We start from the raw sequence: 16,312 nt of genomic DNA on the forward strand, positions 1-16,312 counted from the left end.
GACATACACACACAAAGGTAGCAAGAACAGGAATGATGAAAAATTCTTACTCCAATTTTCCAGGTATACACAGCCCAACACTGAGGCTGGATGAGGAAAAATAAGAATTTCCCCTCCCCTAGCTCCCATGATGAGCTTCACATCAAATAACTAGTAATGGCAATCCACTTTTCTCTGGAGGAGGGGCAAGACTGTGGAGAGAGAACCCATATGATACACGTGTGCAGGGACTTTTGAAAGGTGAGAGTGAAGCAGGTGAGCAGGGTGAAATATCTTTGTATCCAAGACCCCACATTAAGTAAAAATAATCATAGTTCTCTCCTGGAGGAATTCAAATTCTGCAGTGCACTGGATATAACCATAATAAAATCTAAACACAGTTTAATTACTAACTAGATTTATTCAAACTTCTCCACACTAGCAGCCTGTGAAGAGAGGCTAGGAGAGAAGTGTGCTCATTTCTAGTTATAAGTATCATTTACCTCAGTCTCCACACAATGTCTAGTATTCAAACAAAAATTAGGAAAGGTACCCAAAAGTGACTTATGAAAAGGAAATAAAACAGTAAAAGAAATCAGAGCTAGAGATGATATCAATATTGGAATTTATAAGAAATTTTAAATAACTTTGATTAATAAGTTGAAATATCTAGTGCAAAAGGTAGATGACATGCATAGATAGATGGAGATTTTAATTAAAAGACTTTAAAACAACATATCAAAATTTGCGGTTTGTGGCTAAGGCCATGTAAGTGTCCATCTTAAGAAACTAGAAAAGCAAGAGCAAGTTAAACAAGCAAAAGGAAGGAAATAACTATAAGAGTAGAAATTAATAAAATAGAAAACAAAACGACAATAGAGATCATAACCTTTACAAATTGCGAATCACTATATTGTTCACCTGTAACATACAAGCCTCTTGAGAAATCTGTATGCAGTTCAGGAAGCAACAGTTAGAACTGGGCATGGAACAACAGACTGGTTCTAAATAGGAAAAGGAGTACGTCAAGGCTGTATATGGTCACCCTGCTTATTTAACTTATATGCAGAGTACATCATGAGAAACGCTGGACTGGAAGAAACACAAGCTGGAATCAAGATTGCTGGGAGAAATATCAATAACCTCAGATATGCAGATAACACCACCCTTATGGCAGAAAGTGAAGAGGAGCTAAAGAGCCTCTTGATGAAAGTGAAAGTGGAGAGTGAAAAAGTCTGCTTAAAGCTCAACATTCAGAAAAGGAAGATCATGGCATCTGGTCCCATCACTTCATGGGAAATAGATGGGGAAACAGTGGAAACAGTGTCAGACTTTATTTTTTGGGGCTCCAAAATCACTGTAGATGGTGACCTAAGCCATGAAATTAAAAGACGCTTACTCCTTGGAAGAGAAGTTATGACCAACCTAGATAGTATATTCAAAAGCGGAGACATTACTTTGCCGACTAAGGTCTGTCTAGTCAAGGCTATGGTTTTTCCTGTGGTCATGTTAGGATGTGAGAGTTGGACTGTGAAGAAGGCTGAGCGCTGAAGAATTGATGCTTTTGAACTGTGGTGTTGGAGAAGACTCTTGAGAGTCCCTTGCACTGCAAGGAGATCCAACCAGTCCATTCTGAAGGAGATCAACCCTGGGATTTCTTTGGAAGGAATGATGCTAAAGCTGAAGCTCCAGTACTTTGGCCACCTCATGCGAAGAGTTGACTCATTGGAAAAGACTCTGATGCTGGGAGGGATTGGGGGCAGGAGGAGAAGGGGACGACAGAGGATGAGATGGCTGGATGGCATCACGGACTCGATGGACGTGAGTGTGAGTGAACTCCGGGAGTTGGTGATGGACAAGGAGGCCTGGCGTGCTGCAATTCATGGTGTCGCAAAGAGTTGGACATGACTGAGCCACTGAACTGAACTGACTGATACCTTAGTGATAAAACATTAAAAAAAAATAGAGAAATCATCAAAACCAAAAGTTTTTCTTTTTATTTTTTGGAAAATTTCAGCACAATAAACATTTAGACAGACGTATTAAGGTAAAGAAAAGACCACACAAATTACTAAAATCAGGAAAGAAGGGGGCATCTGCAAAAAAAAAAAAAACAACAAAAAACCTAACATAATAATCAGTGGTGATTCACTGAATAGTTTCATTTAATGATTGGAAATGAGGCAAGAATATCTGCTTTCACTCTAATTATTCAACATTGTGCTGGAGAATCTAGCCAGTATAATAATACAGGAATAGGAAAAAGAAATGAAATACACACAGGTTGGAAAGAAAGAAAAAAAAAATTTTGTTCTTATGTGACACGCTCATCTACCATAAAATGCCAAATAATCTACAAAATAACACACTAGAATTAGTGAGTTTAACAAGATCAAAGAATACAATGTCAATTTTCAAAAATCAAATTATATACTAAGAATGGACAATCACAAAATGACATTTTACAATGAATTTATAATAACATCAAAAATAAACACTTAGGAATAATTTTAGTAAAGTATGTTCAGGATTTGTATTATGATATCTAGAAAACTCTGCTGAGAGAAATTAAAAAAACAACAACAAATAATAGAGAAATACACTATGTTTGTGAATTAGAGACTCAATATATGTAATACAGGGCTTTCCAGGTGGTACAGTGGTGAAGAACCTGCCTGCCAATGCAGGAGGCACAAGAGACACTGGTTCAATCCTTCAGTCAGGAAGATCCTCTGGACCAGTAAATGGCAAACCATTCTGGTATTCTTGCCTGGAAAATCCCATGGACAGAGGAGCCTGATGGACTACAGTCCATGGGGTCACAGAGTCAGGCATGACTGAGTGACTGAGCATGCATGCATATGTAATACATGAATTCTTCACGATTTTTTAATTGGAGTATAGCTAATTTACAATGTTGTGTTACATTCTGCCGCACAGAAAAGTGAATCAGTTATACATACACATACATCTACTCTTTAAGATTCTTTTCTCATATAGATCATCATAGAGTATTGAATAGAGTTCCCTGTGCTACACAGTAGATTCTTATTAGTTGTCCATTTTATATAGAGTAGTTTGTATGCATATGTCAGTTCCAATCTCCCAATTTATCCCTCCCCACTTTATCCCCTTGTAATCATAAGTTTGTTTTCTACATCTGTGACTCTACTTGTGTTTTGTAAATAAGTTTACTGGTACTCTTTTTTTTAGATTACATATATATATAAGTGATGTCATATAACACGTGTCTCTCTGTGTCTGACCTACTTCACTCAGTATGGTAGTCTCTAGGTCCATCCATGTTGCTGCAAATGGCATTATTTTGTTCTTTATTATGGCTGAGTAATATTCCATTGTGTATATGTACTGCATCTTCTTTAGCCATTCCGCCATTGATGGACATTTAGATTGCATCTATGTCCTGGCTTTTATAAATAGTGCCTCAATGAACATTGGTGTGCCAGTATCTTTTTAAGTGACGGTTTTCCTCGCATACTAGATAGATATCTTGCTCACTTGTTGGAGAATCATTGAATTTAAACTCTGATAGCCATATAGTACATGGGATTGTGTGGGCCTGATGCCTCATTGGTTTCTTTCTCTAGGCTGTATGATCCTTGAAGGTTGGTGGTTAGTAAATTACTATTGAACAAATAAATGGGTATGATTTTTCTATGTCCTAATACTTTTATTCTGGCATTTTTCACAATAAACATAAGAGTAAATCTGGCATATTCTACTCTGAAGCAGCAAGTGAGATGACATACCTGATCAATGTAAATTAGAAAGAGAATATAAACCTGAGAAAACATTTTTTTATTCAAGGAAGGAAAAAATTACCTTTTTCTTCATGGATGTACTTCCACACAATATTTTATTTGCATTGATTATTTTTTCTTGTATTATTTTTGTTTAAATCCCCAAGGTAAGAGTGTTAGCTTTGATTAATCATTTTATTTCCAACATTAAAATTTTCATCTGCCTCCATTATTAGAATATTTTAGTCACTTCATTTATGAAATACTATAGGAGGAAAGGATTTTATTTTCATAGTTTTATGTAGAGAATTTGTTTTAAAATATGCATAGTTGCTCAGCCCACATATTATATATGTTTTCTCTAACATTCTGTCATTTCCATATGTTGCAAAAGATGACAAACCTCTTCTAGGTTTAAAGGATGTATAGATATACTTGACCAGAGAGAAAGTACTCTAGCGTCCCTGAAATCCTTCCTAGGATCTAAATTTTCATAGGCAGTAGTATTTAATTCAATTAAGGAAGAAAAAGGAGCAGATTTTTAAAACATCGATTACCTTTGTTAATACTTCCTTGAAATACACAAGGTTTAATTTGCTTTATTTACAATAGAATGATATTGTCTCCTTTCAGGAGGCCCATAAGGGTAAATGAGCATTGTTCTAAGATGCATGATACATTTCTAATCATAGAAATTTCAACTATGATATTATTATTAGAAAGAAATATTGAGGGCTCTAGTGTTTCTACTGGGGACACAGAGCCATCCTTCTAGGATAATGGTTATTAATAAGTACCACTGTGAATCAAGTCAGTTGATGAACTATGTGTGCAAAAATGTACAGTCACCTTTAAACTTTCTGCTAAGGATATGGGACTGCAGAATGTATCTGAACTTCCCAGGAAGTCAATAACATAAAAGTCCCAATGCCTTTTCTATATGTAAAGATGATCTTTTCTTTTCATCATAAATATATTTCAGAGAAGTTAGTAGAAGGTTAGCATTTGTGTTTGAGTTTGGGAACTAAATAAAATCATCATTCAAGCATACTGGAGGTACTTGAACAAATCTAGGAATAATGGGTCCAAATATGAGGTGATTAAAAAGATCAGTCTGGGACTTCCCTGGTGGTCCAGAGGTTAAGACTATGTGCTTCTAATGCAGGGGGCATGAGTTTGATCCCTGGTTGGGGAACTAAGATTCCACATGCCATGAGGCATAGCTAAAATATATAAATAAAGATTAGTACTCCGTTATATTTTGTATGACTCCAAACCAAAGAGGTTTACAACATTATCCATATATACATATTTACATTTCTCCATGTATCTGGTCATGCAGTTACCCTTCATAGCTTTACCAGAAATATTGATCTCCATCTCTTTTTGCTCATGTATATGTTACTCAAATTCCTTTATTCTTCTATACCATTAGACTATTGCTGACCATTTATTTACAGCGATCTTTGTCCTTCTCTGATGTCTTATGACACTAACCTGGAATGTTTAGTTACCTTAAACCACATGTCTTTTGTAATGTGCGTCCCAAAATCAATATTTATCTTTCCAATTAGATTATTTACTACATCATTTCAGGAGTCTAATATCTTTTCAGGTTCCTTAAGGCAGTGCTTTACACGTTGTGGATTATGTCTCATGAGTGGATTACAAAGTCATTTTAGTGGCTCACAACTAGCAATTCTAAAAACAATAATGACTCTAGCATTGTGGTTATGAGACAGAATTTGAGAACAAACTGAAAAAACACCAAATCCCACACTCAAAAATTTTCATAATTAATAGTAAACCAAGTCAGAAAGTCATCAAAATTTCAGTGTGTAAAGGTAAATAGTCAAATAGATATGTGGTGAAAAAACAGAAATAATTTTAAAGAAAGGATGTTTTTCTACAAATTACTGTTTTTCCTAAAACTGTTTCATATAATTTTACTTAAACTGTCAGCTGGTTTATAAGTGGTACTTAAACAGTAGGGAACTTTGACCTCTGTGACTACTTTGAATCTCCTCTGATTTAATATTGTAATCAAAGTCCTGAAAAATGTGCTTTTGTTTACTTTCCTGTGGAGAATTAAATATTTTAAAAGTCTACAATAAAAAATTTCAGACATACATAAAAGTATATAGAATAGCATAGCTAAAGCATCATTTATCAGAGGAAATTTTATATCTTTAAGTACTTATACAAATAAAGCCAATATACATTTTTCTCTGATAGCTATCTCAGCCAGAAATATGCTTGCCCCATCTGCAACTACAGTAGTTCCATTACCAGGACTGGGACTTGTCCTTATTTAAAATTTTGATATTTTGTTCATCATGGACTTTTGCATTAATTTTCATTTTTAAAATATTGCATTAAAATGTCATTTATCATGAGTAATGCATTTTTTTTGGTGCTTCCTTAAATTTTGTGCCCAAGGTGAGTGCCTCACTTGCCTTATTCTAGTCTTAGCCCTGAGTTGGGCCTCAGAGATCACCATCACTTCCCTTCACACCACCCACGGTGTAGACATCACCCAACACTCCAGACTGAATGAATTCCCTTCAACTGCAGCAGAGAAGCTGGCAGAATTCCTGCATTTACTGAACTTGGAAGGAGCTACCGCCGGCCTAAGGGAATGTCTATAGAAGCGGACAGAAACAAGATCACCAAAGACACCTATGGTGTTTACCTGAAGTTCAGGAGTTTTTCAAGCACAAATGCCACTCAGATTATTATGTCTTTGGTTAATTTGCAGAGCATGGAAATAGTTGTTTAGTCAGTTTTGTATAGCATTATTCTATAAAGAACTGCATAGCTTTGTAGCTACTTGGGGAGAGGATTTACTCATGTTCTCACTAGAACATACCAGAAATCCAGCCTTGGGTCAGCATTTTAATCATTTTTATGTCAACAATTAAAGGTTTTCAAGAAGTAAAGGAAAGTAATAATCAGTAAAAGCCAGTCAGATCTGCAGGCTATTTTCAATATTTTTTAAAGCCCTAACCGAAATAACATTCATTTCAATAAAGATGTCTGGAATAATTAAAAAGATGTCTTACCTTACTCCTGTTCTAATCACATCATTTCAGAGTGGATCTCAGTTACTTAATGATGTTCATAAGCTGTGTTTTGCAATCATAGATGTTTCTGATCAATTAATAACAGAAAAGGAAATTATGACTTAATAGATGCAGCTTGTTCTCTAGGCACTGACTTTCATAACATGAAGTCCATGGGGGAAGGAAGTAATAAATAAGTGGTGTTTGGTGGTTGAAAATTTGAACCAGTACTTTAAAGAAACTTTAGAACAGCCATTTCTCTTAAGCCCAGAGACTCTTGGAAAATGGAAGAGAGGTAAATATACACTTCAAAGGCTTCCCAAGAATGGCTTTAGGATTAGGAATGCTTTTGGATCTCTTTTGGTAAAAGAAATAAATACACCAATACACCATTAAAAAAGTATGCTTCCTGCTTCTTCTCCTTTGGTAATGGCAACAAAATCCACAGCTCATAATATTTTATATAGGTTTAAAAAATCAGGCAGGCATGCATGCTTCAGTCATGTCCAACGCTTTGCGACCCTATTGACCATAGCCCTCCAGGCTTCTCTGTCCAAGGGATCCTCCAGGCAAGAATACTGGAGTTGGTTGCCATGCCCTTCTCCAGGAGATCTTCCTGACCCAGGGATCAAACCAGTATCTCTTACATCTCCTGCAATGGCACATGGGTCCTTTACCACTAGTGCCACCCATCTCTTCTCCAGCTGATGATGTCTGATAACCCAAACTTAGAGAATTTTAATTTTAAACTTGCTCTATGATTGTGGATATCTTTACAAATGCAAATAGTGCTGGCTGGGGTCTCAAACTCAGCCATGAAAAGATGTTAGGGAATGTGAATTAGATACTCAATTCTCTGAGTAAAAATTGGGGAGTGAGCAAGAAGGTAGAAGAATAAGGCATAGCAATCAACACCTGACTGGCCCTCTGAAGAGGAGTGTTCCTTGCTACAAAGTTTTCCTAAGTACAAGACCTAGAAACCATGATAGCTTTTTCTAAGGAGACTAGTTCTTGTGAACTGAGGCTTCGTTTGTGTCTCTGAGGATCATGGAGCTCCATGTACCATATATCTAAATAGTTAAAAATTACAAATCAAGCTAACAAACTGGTCAACCTAAAATATATTCAAACATACTATCCTCTTATGTTGGCAAATACAACTGTGACAACCTAGAGTGGTGGAATGGGGTGGGAGGTGGGAGGGGGTCTCAAGAGAGAGGGGACATGTGTAAACCTATGGCTGATTCATGTTGATGCCTGGCAGAAACCAACACAGTATTATAAAGCAAAAATCCTCCAATTAAAAATTTAAAAAGCTTATATATTTAAAAGTTAAGCTACCGAAATTAATTATTATTTTGCATGTCTAGTTGTTCTGTTGATGTGTTAGTGATGTTTAGGTAAATAATAAAATAAGGCAAATGTAGTTTATTAATTATTACATGTTTGTATCATTAAAATGTTTTTTGCTTTCATCTCAGTGAAGTTCTTAATAATATTATTATAGTCAATATTTTCACATAATTTGTGAAATTTATCTATACTCTTTATGCTGCTGATCAAAATCCAAATTATCTAGTAAGATTAAAAGCCAAGCACAAAAGTATAATTAATAAATAACAAATTTTTAGGAAAAAATTTAAAATAGAGCTTAAAAAGTATTTTAATTTTTTAAAATATAATGAAATCATACTAAATATTTTTATGAAAATTAAAATTAAGAGCAATTTTGGTGTTCAATGTTCATTTAGTTGCCAGAACTGGCATCACTTCACTCCTGTTATGTGTAGACCTATATGTAATCAAATTTAAGAGTAATATGAATAGTTTAGTATTGCAAAATTTCCTTCAGATGCCACGTTGCAAACACCGTGCTAACTTGTAATTATTTCCAAATTAGAATGGGAGCAAGAAGAAAAGCAAGAAAATGCTATCTCTTCATTGTCTCAGCATTACTGAGAAATATTTCAATATGCAAAAATTTTTTGTGTTGTTGATGTCTGCAAAGATTTGAAAAATGAGCCTTTTCTCTTACTTTAGTCTTTCTGCCATCCAAATTCTCTTAGAACCCCCAAAGAAGTGTCTATTCCAAGTTGCCAGTGGCATATAACACAGATCTCCACACCTTGATCTGTGTTTGCCCTTAGTTTTAAGAACTTCATTTTTGTTGGATGCAAATGGCATCTGGTATAAAGGTGGGCATTTTGCACAGTGAGTTGTGGATTGTGTGATATTAGCCCTAACCTCCAGAGCTGAGTGCAACAATTTTATGTGTGCATATTTGTGGCATTGGGTCCTCTAAAGCATGATCCCTAGGGCGGATGTTCCTCTTGCCCAGGTCTGGGAATGGTACTAGCAAAGAAAAGCATTAAATGTTGAAACTACAAAGAGGAAAAATCTCAAGATACTTTGTGAAACAAAAATCTCGTTAATGTATTTAAAGTTGTTTGCTGGGGACGAGTGAGGTAAATACTTTAATCTACCTCCCTTTAAAAATATCTAGGTAATTTCACATTGCTTATTCATGATTTGCACATATTCTTCACATTGCTTTTTCTCCAGTCAGTATTGCTTTTTAAATTTATCCAAGTGATGTACATGGATTAACCCAAATTCAGTCATCGTACTGATGTATAATATTCTATGGTGAATACACTACCATTTATTTATCCACTCCTCCACTGCTGGACATTAATGTTGTTTCCAATTTTTTTGCTATTAAAAATGAATGTTGACATAAATATTTCTGTATGCCTCCCTGTGCAAATGTGTGCATTTCTTTATGATATAACCCCCAAAGTATATTTAAAGTATTTACATATTATCTGCTTTCTAGATATTGCCAAATTGCACCAATTTGCATTCTATCATGAATATATGATCACCCTCATTTCTCTGCAACCTAGACAAAACTAGGTAATGTAGAATCAATAATAGGTATAAAACAAAAATATTTTATTTTAGTCAGTATTTATCTAATTACTAGTGAGGCTGTTTTTTTTTTTTCCAAATGTTTATTGACCCTTCAATGAAATGTTTATTTATATTATTTTTCCCATTTTAGAGATATGTTTTAGTGAAAATGAAGCTTTGATTAGCTGTTTACATCTTCTCCTAACCCTTAGGAGACATTGTTTCTTTTAAAATTTTTAATTGTAAAATTTTGACAATCTATTCAGTTGATTTAAGCTTATATAAATGTTACACAAGAGAAACATCTCTTCTCGTTGAGTCACATTAACCTTACTGCCATGCAAACTCCATTGATAATCATTTTTCAATTTACCATGTTGGTGTTTATTCTTTACTTTTGTGTTTCATATGTATTCTTTTTTTCTTATTAAGAAAGAATAATGAAACTATTAATCTTCTTGGAGAATAAACTGGGGTTCCCAGGTGGCACTTATGGTAAAGAACTCACCTGCCAATGCAGGAGACTCAGGAGACGCAGGTTCAATTCCTGGGTTGGGAAAATCCCCTGGAGTAGAAAATGGCAGCTCACTCCAGTATTCTTACCTGGAAAATTCCATGGGCAGAGGAGATTGGTGGGCTACAGTCCATGGGACCGCAAAAAGTCAGACATGACTGAGCAACTGAGCATAGAAAATAAAATAAAGAGATTACCCAGATTAAGAAATGATCATTAAGATTACCCAGATTAAGAAATGATCACTAAGAATGATCAAACTTAGAAACCCTCTGTTTGTTCTTCCTATTGATAGACTGATTGCGTCTTCTTTCCCATCCCTAGAGGTAACCATGTTATGACTTTGCTTTTCTTTATACTTTACCCCTACCTATGGCTTTATTGTATCTCTACATTTCATTGATAGTTTGGCCAAACATAGGATATTAGGTTGGAAATTATTTTCTTTCAACATTTTGAAATTATTTTCTTCTAGATTTCAGTGTTGCTAATGAAGCAGGTATTGTTAATGAAACATCTAGATTTTGATACTACTAATGGGACATCTGTTATTAATTATTTTTCATGATTCTCTGATATTATTTGTTCCCCTCACCCTTGGAAGCTTGAAGAATCATGTTTCCTTTCCCAACCTTCTTAAATTTCACAACAATGAATCTGTAGCAAGGTATATTTCCACCTATTGTGGTCGACACTTGGTGTGCCCTTTTAATATTGAAATGTGTTTCCTTCAGTTCTGATCCATTTTGTTTAATTATTTCGTAGACAATTTCCTCCTCTGCACTTTCTCTTTACAGTTTTTCCATAAGTCTTTTTATTTAGCTATTGAAATTCCAGACTATGCTCAGCTTTTTTCTCTTTGACTTCTAATTTCCATTTTTTCCCTTCTGATTTCTGGGTGATTACCTCAAGAGACTTGAGCTCTAGACCTAATATTCCAATTATTATCTTGGTCTCTTTCTAAGTTTCAGATTCATCATGTTGAAAATGAATAAGGTGAACTATGAAATGTTTAACTTGCCTTCCAGCTCTTACTTTGAGTTTCACATTGAATCATCAGGTAAGCAGGCAAGTTATCTATCCCCTTTGTGAACAGATGAAGGAATTAAGTCTCAGAGAGTTTAAGATCAGAATTAGAACATAGCCTTCTGACTTTTGGTCTAGTCTACCTTCTGTTAGACGATGTCACATGGCTCAACAGTCATAATATTGCAGTCATGAACAGAAACTAGTTTGACCAAAATAATAGTTTGCTCTTAAAGTAGTTTTTCTGTACTGTACATGTATGCCAATAATCTATACCTAGTCTAATTTTATCTTTGTCTCTACTTATTCCAAATTTATCTTTCCAAGATGATAATTACTATTCAACAATATAGTAGCAGCAGTAGGTATAATAAACTGCTAACAAATGATAGATAATTCATTTTCACTAGCCAATTAAACTGACACTTTAAACACTCAACTTTCTCCCTGAATAAAATACATTTTAAACTTTAGAGGAACTGGGGCCCTCAAGTTTAGTTTTAATAATGTGGTCCAGAATCTAAACTATATCTGTCTCTTAATTGCATAATACAGACCTTTGTTCAAATACCTCTAATTATGATTATTTTCCTGTATCTAAATGCCTATCTTCACAACTTTCTCTTCTCTTTCTTTTTCTCAATATTTAAATGATGACATCTATAAGATAACATATAAATATATTTAAAGTTAAAATAGTAATAATAATACTAAAACTCCCACATACTATCATCCATATTAAAATATGGAACATTAGCATTACCCCAGAAGATTATCTATGGCCCTCCTTGATTTCATCCTTTTGCCTCACCCTCAGCTATATCTACAATCCTGACTGTATTAGTCAGTTTCAGCTGCCATAGCAAAATACCAATGACTGGGTTTCTTAAGCAAGATAAATTTATTCTTTCATAGCTCTGTTGACTAGAATTTCAAGGTCAAGGTGGCAGCAGGTTTTTTTTTTTTTTTCTAATAGACCTGTCTCTCTGGTTTGTAGATAGTCACCTTCTCACTGTGTGTTCATATGGTCATCTCTCCTTGTACACATATCTGATGACTCTCTCTGTGTCCTAATACCCTCTTCTCATAAGACCTTCTTATAAGGATTAGGTCACACCTAATGTCCTTATTTTAATATAATTACCTCTTTCATGACCTTATCTCAAAATTCAGTCATATTCTAAGGTACTGAGGCTTAAGGTTTCAACATATGAATTTTGAGGAGACATATTTCAGCTCATAACACTGACCTTTGTGTCAGTCATATCTGCCATGGTCTGAATGTTTGTGTCCTTCCAAGATTCATATATTTAAACTTAATCCCCAAGGTTATGGTATTAAGAGGTGGGATCTCTGGGAGATGATTAGATGCAGGGCCTCTGGAAAATGGATTAGTGCCCTTTTAAAAGTGGCCAAATTTCCCTCTTCCACCATGTAAGAACACACTGAAGAGGTTTTGTCTATTAATCTGGATGTGGGCCTTCATCAGACACCAAATCTTCCAGTGCCATGATTTGAATTTCTAGCCTCTTAACACCATGCCTTAGAAAATCTTGCCTGGAAAATCCCATGGGTGGAGGAGCATGGTAGGCTGCAGTCCATGGGTGGCTAAGAGTTAGACACGACTGAACGACTTCACTTTGACTTTTCACTTTCATGCATTGGAGAAGGAAATGGCAACCCACTCCAGTGTTTTTGCCTGGAGAATCTCAGGGGCGGTGGAGCCTGGTGGGCTGAAGTCTATGGGGTCACACAGAGTCGGACACGACTGAAGTGACTTAGCAGCAGCAGCAACAATACCGTGAAGTAAATTCCTGTTGTTTATAAACCATCCAATTTGGTATTTTAGCAGCCCATACAGATGGGCCACTTGGAATCTTCAGTCCTTTGAGTCAATAGGCACAGATTAATCCTAATTAGTTACTCAGGGAAAATTTGACTACTATTCCACAGTGGAGGTAAGAAAGAATATATCTGGAATACAGAAGATTTCTTAGGGCATTTCTTAGTATTATTGCACCCTGTGATTAAGTCAATGGAAAATTACAACAACATGATTCAGGTAGGACTGCTAATGGTCCAGACCCTTCAGGAATGAAGGTTTGGGTCATCCCATCAGATCATGAACCACAACCAGTTGAGGTGCTTGAGGAAGGAAAAGGGAATATGTAATAAGTAGTGGAAGAAGGGAGTTAAAAATATCAGCTATGACCATGTAATCAGTGACAGAAACAGAGACTGTAATTGTCATGACTATTTTCTCCTTATATTGCTATGAATATGTTGTGTACATATATATATATACTGTTGTTGTTTAGTTGCTGAATTATGTCTGACTCTTTTGTGGCCCCATGGACTGTAGCCCACCAGGCTTCTCTGTCCAAGGGATTTCCCAGGCAAGAATGCTGGAGTGGGTAGCCATTCCCTTCTCCAGGGGATCTCCCCAACCCAGGGATTGAACCCCGGTCTCCTGCATTGCAGGTGGATTCTTTACTGTCTAAGCCACCAGGGCTTCCCTTTTTCAAGTATAGTTTAAGGAGGTGCAGATAGATGTTAAATTTACAAGAGGTGGGAATGTGATCGTCAACTTTATGTGTCAACCTGGATAGGCTGAGGGATGTACAGAGAGCTGATAAAACATAATTTCTAAGTGAGTCTATGAGGGTGTTTCTGGAAGAGAACAGCATTTGAGTTGATGAACTGAGCAAAGCAAAGCAGATTACCTTTTCCAATGTGACTGGGCATTTTCCAATGAACAGAAGGCCAGAATAGAACAAAGAGGTAGAGGAAAGGTGAACCATTCTCTGGTTGAGCTGATACATCCATCTTCTCCTGTCCTCACACACAGGCACTTCTGGTTCTCAGATATTTGGGCTTTAACTGGGACTTAGACCATAACGTGTTTGGACTTAGATTGAGTCATATCACCAGCTTGTGGGTCTTCACAACCTTCATAACCTTGTAAACCAATTCCTATAATAAATCCCCTCTTATACATAGCGACATATCCTATTAATTCTATTTCTCTGGAGAAAGTAAAAGTGTTAGTCTCTCAGTCGTGTCCAACTCATTGAGACTCCATGGACTATAGCCTGCCAGGCTCCTTTGTCCATGGGATCCTCCAGGCAAGAATACTGGAGTGGGTATTCATTCCCTTCTCCAGGCAATCTTCCCGACCTAGTGATAGAACCTGGGTCTCCCACATTGCAGGTAGATTCTTGACCATCTGAGCCACCAGGGAACCCTGATTAATACAATACCCTTGCTTTAGTCATTTCAGGTTGATGTAACAAAATGCCATACTGGGTGGCTTATATAGAATAGAAATTTGTTTCTCAGAGCTCCAGAGGCTGTAAGTCAGAGATCAGGGTTCCAACACAGTTGGATTCTGATGATAGCCCTTTTCTGGCTCATTTCAGTTCAGTCACTCAGTCATGTCCAACTCTTTGTGACCCCACGGACTGCAGCACACCAGACTTCCCTGTCTATCGCCAACTCCCAGAGCTTGCTCCAACTCATGTCCATCGAGTTGGTGATGCCATTCAACCACCTCATCCTCTGTCATCCCCTTCTCCTCCTACCTTCAATCTTTCCCAGCATCAGGGTCTTTTCCAATCAGTCAGTTCTTCACATCAGGTGGCCAAAGCACTGGAGTTTCAGCTTCAACATCAGTCCTTCCAATGAATATTCAGGCCTGATTTCCTTTAAGATTGACTGGTTTGATCTCTTTGCAGTCCAAGGGACTCTCAGGAGTCTTATGCAACATCACAGTTCAAAAGCATCAGTTCTTTGGCGCTCAGCTGTTTCTATAGTCCAACTCTCTCATTCATACATGACTACTGGAAAAACCATAGCTTTGACTAGACAGACCTTTGCTGGCAAAGTAATGTCTGTGCTTTTTAATATGCTGTCTAGGTTGGTCATAGCTTTTCTTCCAAGGAGCAAGTGTCTTTTAATTTCATGGCTGCAGTCACCATCTGCAGTGATTTTAGAGTCCCCCAAAATAGTCTCTCATTGTTTCCATTGTTTCCCCATCTATTTACCACGAAGTGATGGGACTGGATGCCATGATCTTAGTTTTCTGAAGTTTTAAGCCAACTTTCTCACTCTCCTTTTTCACTTTCATCAAGAGGCTCTTTAGTTCTTCTTCACTTTCCACCATCTGCATATCTGAGGTTATTGATATTTGTCCCAGCAATCTTGATTCCAGCTTGTGCTTCATCCAGCCCAGCATTTTGCATGATGTAGTGTGCATATAAGTTAAATAGGCAGGGTGATGATATACAGCTTTGACATACTCCTTTCCCAATTTTGAACCAGTCCATTGTTCCATGTCAGGTTCTAACTGTTGCTTCTTGACCTGCATACCGATTTCTCAGGAGGCAGGTCAGGTGGTCTGGTATTCCCAACTCTTTAAGAATTTTCCACACTCTTCTGGCTGGTAGACTACTAATTTCTTGTATCCTCAATAATGGAAAGCAGAGTAGGGGAAGGAAACTCTATTGTGACTCATTATTTATCCAATTCATTAATGGAGGCTCCACTTTTATGACCTCATCTCTCTAAGGCCCCACTTCTTAATACCATCACTTTGAAGAGTTTTAACATATGAATTTTGGGGACACAAACACTCATTCTATAAAATTACCTTATGTTGCATATATTTGAACATTACTTAAATTTGCCAGTTTTTGAAGTTTATATCAGTGGAACCAGTGCTCTATCCCACTGGGTCTTATTTCTATCAATTCTTTGAGATACATTATTGATCTCTACTGCAATATGAATTTATTGCACAATTTATCTATTATATTGTTAATACATTTATTTCTAGTTTGTTGTCATTGTTAGCATTGCTGTTATGAAAGTTCTTGTACATGCTTTCTGGTGTCTATTTGTAAGAATTGCTCTAAGCTTTTATGGGCTTCCCCAGTGGCTCAGCATTAAAGAATCCACCTGCAATGCAGGAGACACAGGAGATGCAGGTTCGATCCCTGGATGGGGGAGTTTCCCTGGAGGAGAACATGGCAACCCACTCTGGTATTCTTGCCTGGAGG

The sequence above is a fragment of the Budorcas taxicolor genome, chromosome X (assembly GCF_023091745.1).
Source record: "Budorcas taxicolor isolate Tak-1 chromosome X, Takin1.1, whole genome shotgun sequence".
NCBI lineage: Eukaryota > Metazoa > Chordata > Mammalia > Artiodactyla > Bovidae > Budorcas > Budorcas taxicolor.